The sequence below is a fragment of the Eriocheir sinensis genome, unplaced genomic scaffold (assembly GCF_024679095.1).
Source record: "Eriocheir sinensis breed Jianghai 21 unplaced genomic scaffold, ASM2467909v1 Scaffold1750, whole genome shotgun sequence".
NCBI lineage: Eukaryota > Metazoa > Arthropoda > Malacostraca > Decapoda > Varunidae > Eriocheir > Eriocheir sinensis.
The window spans coordinates 8250-18599 of NW_026111129.1; the positions used below are offsets into that span (position 1 = coordinate 8250).

General features: G+C 42.8%; 1 long non-coding RNA gene across 1 annotated transcript; it reads right to left on the bottom strand.

Annotated features, from left to right (window-relative positions):
• Positions 1 to 6164: 6164 nt before the first annotated feature.
• On the bottom strand, positions 6165 to 8832 carry LOC126990564 (uncharacterized). Its single transcript, XR_007744534.1, has 3 exons — positions 8616 to 8832; positions 7138 to 7253; positions 6165 to 6460 (listed from the first exon to the last, which is right to left on the bottom strand). It is a non-coding gene; the product is annotated as an uncharacterized LOC126990564 (long non-coding RNA).
• Between the last annotated feature and the right edge of the window lie 1518 nt (positions 8833 to 10350).

The following is a 10350-nucleotide window of genomic DNA, read 5'->3' on the forward strand; positions in this document are numbered from 1 at the left end:
AGTGTAACAACCTCTTAATATAGTCCCTTGTTTGATGGCGTAATACAGAGCACCTACAATACCTGGTGAATGGTTAGCCATATTTAGGTGGAATCCTGGAATACCCTCAGGAATAAGACGGGAATAAAGGTGTCAGAAAGTAAAAGAAACAAAGACCACTAAAAAGAGAGAGAGAGAGACTACTGTAATACATGTTGGACTAGAATTTTGAAATAAAAGCTGTATTTCAGAGATTGCGTTAGGTGAAGAATGTAAGAGTTTCAACAGCTTTGGTTAGGATTTATGTGTGGTGATGAGAGACTACGCGCCGGGCAGCTTCATTTGGACCCGCACGGAACGACACTCGGCTCGAAACACCAATGCGGGACCTTGACGAGCTCACGATATATCGCTCGTTACATCATTACCGGAAGCCTTATGGACGAGTTAAGCATGAAGAACACCAAGTATAAGCTACATACACAACCTTAGTATAATAAAAGATGCATTGCGTAAAATTAACACACTATCGAGACTTGCTGCGGCTTGTCTTGCTGACCCTAAGACCCTCCTCTCCTCCCTTCCCCCTCCCTCCTTCCCTCCCAGCAGCCTGAGGTACGACGATTATCTCCTCATCACTCCCTCACACTCACGCTCCCCGGTTCCTTCACACTCATTCCTAAGCATTGTGTCAGACTGCTCATGACTGTTCATGCTACACACCCACGCCGCCCCGGCCCTCTCGTCGGGGCGGGGCAGTGCGCGACTCACACTCCGATCACCGCCGCGGCGTCAACATCACCGGCCAGGCACCGATGATGTCACGGCCGGCAGCCAATCACAGCACGGAACAACCTCCTTCAAATATTACTAATTATACGCCTTTAAATACCTTCAATTCACTCCCCAGGCGATTCTCAACATGGACAAGCCTCACAATCACTGTAATAATCAAGAATAGTCGCAGGGGAAGGAGCAAACTGGCAGGACAAGGCTTCAGGCAGCAGGGTGCTCACTCCATCCTGCTCTCAATCATTGTCTATACGCCGCGTCCCTTCCTGCAAGAACAACCACACCGTTTCTCACCTGATCCTTGCCTCGCCTCGCCTCAACACACCGCCGCCCGCCTTGCACACGCGCGACACACCCGCTGGGACCCCAACACGCACGGCACACGGACACGCCCTCACTCCGGCACTTTCCGCAGCACTCTGGGCTCGGCGTGACGTCACCGATGCGCCTTTGTTTTACTCACAATGCCCCGATGGTTTTGTCGACATGGTTACATTGACACCTGGGCCCGTATCCTCGACAACTATTAATACTAAACTTGGTATTAACTTTCGACTTTGGTATTAACTTCACTCTCAAAGTGTATCCTCAACAACTATTAGCCTAATACCTACTCTTAACTTTGGTATTAACCCGAGGAGTGCTGGCGAGGACTTCTGACATAATAGTAAGTTAATAGTGAATCCCAGACCAGACCCATATCAACATGGCCTGGACTTCCTCTGATCAACCCGCCTCTACAATTAGAGTTTTGATGGGCGCTTTGGAACTGTATAACGATGGTGAACGTAGAACATACGTAGATCCGTGCAGGAATGGAGTATGTGACTGATTTGGTGAGAAGGCTACAAATCCAGTTCAAAGGGCATTCCCTCTTGGGGTTGAAAGTGATTTTGACTTAGGTGCGGCTGCAGGAAAAATGCGGTGTTCAAGTGATGAGTTAGGGGGTAAGCAAGTGGTGTAAGCAAGAATTGATTGTGGAGCTCTGGCCGCCTCAGTATTACGTAGGTAGTCCGGTTTATCCAGTCTCCAGCGATAGGGTGGAAGTCCGTGGTAAAACTCCAAGAACAACCACTCCAAACCGCCAATATTCGTAGTATCTTAGCGCACGTGAAAATTATTATAATGCATTTCGTATACACACCTTGGGGAGGGCAGAAGTTGAAGCCCTCTTAATTATAGATTGGGTGGCTTGGTTTCTAAGTCCATTGTTGTTGTTCACAAGCGCCTCTATGCAGACTGAGCCTCACTTACCTTACAGTGCACCCTACAAACTAGTTTCCTAAGTCAATATGCGCATGGTTATAACATTTCGGACAAAAACGTTATTTAAAGAGTTTTATGTTATTTTCTCTGTAATAAAGCAACTAATACCACAGCTGTTTGTATTTTAATACATTCGTAAAATGTTACTACGCGAGGTATCCAGTGCCGGCACCCTGACGGGTTCCTGAAGTCTGATTGTTTTCAGCTTCCGCCATAATTGGATGGAAGGCCCGGCCTCCTCCTCAAAATATGCATCCTTTTACCTTTCAGTAAGAAGTGTTAACTGATGTTAACCTCTTTATTGGTGTGTGCATGTGGGTTGACAAAAGGACCGATTACTATCCCAGTACTGGAAGATTAACAAAGACACACGGGCGTGTCAGAATGTAACATAGTGGTGATGACAAGCACGTGTCAGAAAAACAAACGGATATTGTTCAATGCGCGATACTTATAGTGGAATTTGGTAAAATGGAGGCCAGGGGTCATATCGTAACGGTCGGTAGAGTCACTCCCGCGTCAGTTGATTAACTAGCAGGAGCGTCAGTTCGATCTGGATGACAGCTGTCACAAATCTGTTTTTATTTTGGTACCTTAAACTACTCTCGGTAAAAATGATCTAGCATCAACTTACAAAGAAGTGGACGGGTTTAACCGTCAGTATTGTACCATAAGGCAAAATTATGAAACATGACATTTCCCAAGAGTTGCTCGACTACGATTGGGGTGGTGGGAGTGGGGGTTCAATCTACGCTGACCATCCAAGTACACGCCTCGTCAACAGACCCGCTGGCAACTACTACGATTATATAGGAATAGATTACAGAGTATACGTTGGGAATTTCCTTTCTTTAAAGACTAGGGATTTTTCCCGATTTTGGGATTTTGCAGGACATTTTGAAAGCCCATTTTCAGTGATTTGGCCGCCCACTGCAAAATCACTGACCCCTACAAGGATTAATCGAGTAACGACCACCAAATACAGCTCCTTAAAGGGATATCGAGCTAACGCCGCCATAAAATAGCTCATTCATTACCTACGTATGAGCATCCCTTGAATAACATATTTTTCTAAACGTTTGTTTATGACGGTACCAGCAGTTATGGCCGGTACGCTTGATTGGCGCTGGTATGCTTGGTTGGCGATGGTACGCTTGGTTGCTTGATGGTACGCTTGGTTAGCGATGGTACGCTTGGTTAGCGGTGGTATGCTTGGTTGGCGACTAGCCCACGCATGTGAGACCAGGTCCACCACGCGTGGTTATTTTTTTAGAACACGCAGCCCAACGGCTGCCATGCTGAGGGCCGGTATAGCCAGGCCGGTTCAGCCTGAGTCCCGGATGACCTTGAGTCATGGCTCAGGGCTGTTTTGGGGTGGTTAGCGATGGTATGCTTGGTCAGCGATTAGCCCACGCATGTGAGTATACGGTAGGGATTTTCCTACTTTGGAGACTAGGAATTTTTCCTGATTTAGAGATTTTTCTAGGGAAATTTTGGAAGGCCATTTTCAGTGATATGGGCTCCCCCAATACCCCGGTTCCCCACAGTTCCCCAGGCTTGTCTTGGGGACTGGGGGCTGGGGTGGTGGAGGGTGGTGATTCTAAGATTTACCGATCCGTGAAAAGCAAAAGCAGAATTCTACCAACTTGCTGGTGTTGTGGGAGTGATAGACTGCACCCATGTGAAAATAATGGCACCAAAGGAAAACGAAGTAGTTTATGTCAACAGAAAAAAAAAAACATAGCTTGAACATACAATTAGACTTTGATGCCTTTGTTATTGATTAAAATGTGAAATATTTGAGTTAAGGAAAACAAAACATGGGAAAAAAACTTTTATTTGTAGCAGAAAGGTACACACATGCAAATGAAAAAGATGACATTAAAATTGCATTAAAATGTAACTTAGAATATAATTTATAATTATTGTTGCTTTAAAATCAAGTTAGAAAACAAATTACTCCTGCCGGTTATTCGTATTGAGATAATGGTGGTAAGAAAGCTTGTTAGTGACGTCTGCCAGTGTGAGGGAGGAGGAACGAAAGGTCGAGGTGACCACATCGCGAACATCATGACTTATGAGTGAAGTAAAACGAGGTTACTTGGTTTCTGTTTACAAAGTTCCAAGTGGAAAAACAACTTTATTGTGAATTCAGTGTATACTTTTCTGGAGTATTGTGTTTACTGAGTGAGTTGGTGACCAATCTGTTGCTATTTGTGTCTTGCTTGAAGATATTCATCATTGGATTCAAAGCTATGGTATTAATGTGCAATACTAGTCATCATAACAAAATACGTAGTAATTAATTATATATGTCAACCTATTTATTTTCATGAGATCATGGTATGACCACTGAAAAACATAGCCTTTTTATCTTGGCTCCGTTACAAATTCAGTATATAATTACTCTATTAGTGGAATCTAGTTTTCAGCATCTTTTATTATTATGGCAATATTCTAAGCACTCAGCTTGCAAACATGCTTAGGTTTATGTTGTCAGCTTGGGTCGGACTTATGTGAACACTTTACCAAGTGACCTAAGATTACTCAATGCTAGCAAAGCTATGGTATTAACGTACAATGGTCATCATACCAAACTACGTAGTAATTAATTATATGTGTCAACCTATCTATTTTCATGAGATCATGGTATGACCGCTGAAAAACATAGCTTTTTTTTTATCTAGGCTCCTTTACAAATTCAGTATATAATTATTCATATATTCAATAAAGTAGTGGAATCCAGTTTTCAGCATCTTTTATTATTATGCCAATATTCTAAACACTCAGCTTGCAAACACGCTTAGGTTTATGTTGTCAGCTTGGGTCGGACTTAGGTGAACACTTTACCAAGTGACCTAAGATTACTCAATGCTACCATATAGGTATACTACATCTTTGATTGTGAGTGCATCAGCGAGCACTGGAGAGCAGCATGAGTCTAATTAGGTGCTAATGAATATCCTGCCTGCATCACAGACTACATAAAATGCAAATATGATCGGTGCCTAAAGGTGTTATAAGCTAATGATGGTATATATATATATATATATATATATATATATATATATATATATATATATATATATATATATATATATATATATATATATATATATATATATATATATATATATATATATATATATATATATATATATATATATTCATATATATATATATAAAACTGTCTACCCTAATGTCCCTCCCACTTTTTGAAAGGCCAAATGACGCCCTAAATTGTCTTGTAACACCCAACGTATCTTGTAACACCTGGACTGGTGTGCAAATCTCCTCATTTAAGACCGAGAAATTAATCTGGGCTCTAGGGACCTCAGAAAAATCCAAGTTAGAGAGTGCTGGCTGTGGAGATTGAACAGTGACCTTCGACATACAAAGCCATGTCTGTCAGTCGAGCCAATAAAGGTAAAAGGTAAAGTTGGGGACATACGCTGTAGCAGCGCGTGGCTTCGGTGCTCATCTTCGTAACATTGGCCCTTGAGCCTGTGGTGGGAGGGAGCCCATTACCCCGGGACACAGGGCCAGTGTGACATCTACCACAGTTTCCCAGGTAGTCATTTATCGACCAGCCCGAGAGGGAGGATGATCAGCTGGGTGAGCTGCACATAAACTGCCCGGGCGGGATTCGAACCTGGGCCGCGTAGAAGCCAGGCATGCTGACCACTAGACCACGGAGGCGTATTGGAGCCAATGTCAAGTGAACCCACTCACAATGGCACACAATTTTTTTCTGGTAAATTTTGTGCTGAATGATTTGCTAACCATTTCTGTCGAAAACAGCAGAGATTATTTTTCACCTTCACCCTAACCTCCTCAATAATAAAAAAGTGACAAAATCATAGCCTTGAGGCAGTAATATTCAGCCCCAGCATCAAAATTATGCTGCTGCCCTATGAAAGGCATCTCTTAACTCCGATAAAGTAGGTGGTGATTGGTGGAGCAGCTTCATTGTCATCCTTGCAGGTGGCAGGTGTCACTGGGCAGATGATGAAGCAGTGGCTGGGCCGGCAGATGATGAAGCAGTGGCAGGTGTCATAGGGCCAGCAGATGATGAAGCAGTGGCAGGTGTCATTGGGCCAGCAGATGATGAAGCAGTGGCAGGTGTCATAGGGCCAGCAGATGATGAAGCAGTGGCAGGTGTCATTGGGCCAGCAGATGATGAAGCAGTGGCTGGTGTCATAGGGCCAGCAGATGATGAAGCAGTGGCAGGTGTCATAGGGCCAGCAGATGATGAAACAGTGGCAGGTGTCATAGGGCCAGCAGATGATGAAGGAGTGGCTGGTGTCATAGGGCCAGCAGATATTGAAGCAGTGGCTGTTGCCGGAGCAGCTAATGGTATCTTTTCCACAAGTAATGAACAATGTGCTGGGATGGTCTCTAGCAATACTGATAAAGTGTGTATCTACAAAGAATATGAATTTAAGGGTGATTAATAATTTGTTTTAATGAGAATATAAAAGTTTTTGCCAAAAACATAAAGGCCAGTCAATATTTCACTGTTGCTTGACTGTTGCTGCTGTCCTATCCCTAGCACATCATGTCAATGCTGAATGGCTCTGGTACCCCTTCAAATAGATGAGACGAGCAGCGTATGATGTCATACACCAGTATATCTACCACAGTTAATGTCATAGTTATACAGGCAGGCGCCTGCGTATCTGTGGTGCCACACGTGTGGGGCACTCAGGTGCTGGGGGAAATGTCATTGTTATGAAGGGACAGGCTCCCTGTCTGAACTGTGCAGCTAATCCCCCATGCAGTGAGGGCCTTTTTTACTCCCTCAGGGGCTGTGCAGCTGAGAGAGTGGTGTACATGAGTGTGAGTGTGTAAGTGTGTGCCTGTCTTGGCTGAAACCCTTCACTGGGGGAAGACAACCAAGGTATTTAGATAGATTGATAGTCATTGACAGATGAACATTAAAAAAATTTCTATATCAAATATGCAGATCACTGCTATGAACTTATTAACTTTAAGCTGAAATAAAGGCATTGTGGCCAGTATAGCTGCATTCTGTGAGCACATAAAAAACTAACTAATATAAGTTTTACATTTAAAGACATAACAACTAAAAAAAATCACCAGTCTGCCGCTGCTCATTCTTGCACTTGGCAATGCGAGGCTTTGATTTTTGTTGTACGTTGTACCAACGCCTCTCACAGTCATCCTGCGTACGGGGTCCACTCCCAGGGAAGGCACTGTCAGGGTATAAATGTGAAGCAAGTTTCTTAATCGTTTCACTATGGCATGCTTTTTATTTCCCATACCTTCTCCAATAACATTTAATACATGCTGTGATGGAAAGCTAAATCAGTACCGGTATTTTATTTACATGCATCATAAGACATTAACTTTTTAGTTGTTATGAACATGGCCATAAATACTACTTTTCATTACCTACTTTTCTAAAATGCTTTTCTCTAAGTAGGATGATATTACACAATACAGCTATACATAAAAAATCAAAGCATTAATCTTAATTCCATTCTTTTGAGTACTTCTAACCTAACATTATATCACCAGAAACTGTTTGACCAATGCTATCAAAATAATATTTTAATCTTACTTCACCATTCTCATCAAATCTACCTATTCCGATATAGTCTTAACTTAAAATACTTGTAAAAGTGTTGAGAGTCTGGCATGCCCAACGCACCAACCCCCCCAAAAAAATCTAAATAAGGAATAAATAAAATAGCAGGTAAATATGACTTGACTCTCTTACACTAACCCCCTTTCCACCCTAACAAACTTGGGGGCCTACCATGTTAGGTTAGGACGTGTTAGGTAGGACAGGTTTAGCAGGAGTTGGTTTAGTTATGTTAGATTGTTGAGGGAGTGGGAGTTGCAGCAGAAATGGTCATGATAATGCTATTCACGTGGAGCAGTAGGAAAAAGTATGTCCTGTTTGGAAACTCTGTGGTTGTGTTTGTATACAAAAATACCCATTTGACGAGGTTAGGTTAGTTTACAAGTTACTTGAATCATGAATATGTGAAAATGTAACAAAAAAAATAAAAGCGTTAACCTTAATTTCATTGTCTTGAGTACATTCCAATCTAACATTATATCACAATAATCTGTTTGACCAATGCTATAAATATACTATTTTAATCTTACTTTACCATTCTCACAAAACCTGCCTATTCCCATATAGTCTTGACATAAAGTACTTGTAAAAGTGTCCATAGTCTGGCATGCCTACTTTTACTAATAAACAAATAATAAACAAATAAAAATAAATAAAGAATAAAAACAGGGCAAATATGCCTTAACTATCTATACCAACCCCCTCTTCCCCCCCAACAAACTTGGCATGTTAAGTTAGGATGTGGTCGGTAGGACGGGGCAGGTTTGGCATGGTTAGGTTTAGTTATGTTAGGTTGTTGAGGGAGAGGGGGTTGTGGCAGAAATGGTCATAATGAATCTATTCAGATACAGAATGAAAAGGTATGTTCTGTTTGGAAGGTCAGTGGTTGTGTTATTATGCAAAAAATACCCACTTGATTAGGTTAGGTTAGTTTGTAAGCTGATTGAACCATGAATATGTGATTACCAACCTTGTTACAGCTTCTGCCACTTCAGTCCACGCTCTCTTCTTATCCTCAGGGGTGATACTCTTCCCATAACACCCTCTGATTATACGTATTTTTTCTTGAATTTGATGTAAGAAGACCGTTTCATCTGGCGACCAATTAAACTTACTCCTTTTCTGCGCTGGTTCTCCGGCCCGTAGATGTGCTCATTGGGGCAGATGACTCGGTTATGGCGCGGTAATTTCAGCAGAGCAAGTCGTGGCGCAGGAGGGGAGATAAGGGTATTGACGAGTGACGGAGTAAAAACAGCCTTTGAGGCTGCTTCTATCTGCCACAAAACTCAGTATTTTCTTGTGTTTGCCATTTATTATGTTTCTGTTGTACATTTATACATCTTTTCTTTATTTTCTTTTGAAATATTTACTTAATTCATGTCGGATGTTTACGTTTTGCACGGAGGCGTCCTTAACAACGAGCCCGCCATAAAGAAGAAGAAGAAGATAATAGTAGCCAGGATTTGCTAATACTTACACTCAAAGTTGACGAGGATAGCTTTTACTCTTAATAATTTGAAACTATTAACTTTGAGAGTAACTTTAAGAGTAAAAGTTAATAGCTCTCGAGGATACGGGCCCAGGGGTGTCGCCATCAGCGGGGGAGACGCGGCCGCTGTAAACGAGGCTTTGAGGGGAGGTTAGGTTAGGTGAGCTGAGGTTAGGTGAGGATAGGGGAGGGGAATGGAGGGGAGGGTAGGTGAGTGAGTTGAGGTTCAGTTATGTTAGGTTAGGTGAGGCGAGGTGAGGTTAGGTGAAATGAGGATTAGGTTAAGTTAGGTTAAGTAAGGAGAGGTGAGGTTAGGTTAGAGTAGGTGAGGTGAGGTGAGGTGAGGTGAGGTGGGGAAGGAGTGTATTGTTATGAGAGCCGGTGAATGGAGGCGACACACACACACACACACACACACACACACACACACACACACACACACACACAGAAAGAGTTGAATAAAAGTAAATATGGAGACTTGATAACAGGAGACAAACAAACCCTGTACAGAACAACGAGGGAAACACACACACACACACACACACACACACACACACACACACACACAGACAGACAGACACACACACACACACACACACACACACACACACACACACACACAGACAGACAGACAGATACACACACACACACACACACACACAGACAGACAGACAGGGAGACAGAAACACACACACACACACACACACACACACACACACACACACACACACACACACACACACACACACACACACAGGCCGGTCTTGGGCGTTACCTGATTCATTATTGCGTCGACAGGTTTCGAACCTGGATCTACGGTTCAGCATTTCGTTGTGTCTGGTTTTATTAGTCATTTATTTTAATTTTTCCTCATTTTTTTATGTTTCTTGCTTTAACCCGTCCGCTGTGACTGTGACGCGGATTTGGCCTTCACTGGTAGCCTGGTAACATATAGTCCCAAGTCTTTCTCTGCTTCTGTGTTGGATAGTGGAGTGTTTCCCATGTGGTATTGGTGTGCTGGATATCCCTTCACTGGTAGCCTGGTAACATATAGTCCCAAGTCTTTCTATGCCTCTGTGGTGGATAGTGGAGTGTTTCCCATGTGGTATTGATGTGCTGGATATCCCTTCACTGGTAGCCTGGTAACATATAGTCCCAAGTCTTTCTCTGCCTCTGTGATGGATAGTGATGTGTTTCCCATGTGGTATTGGTGTGC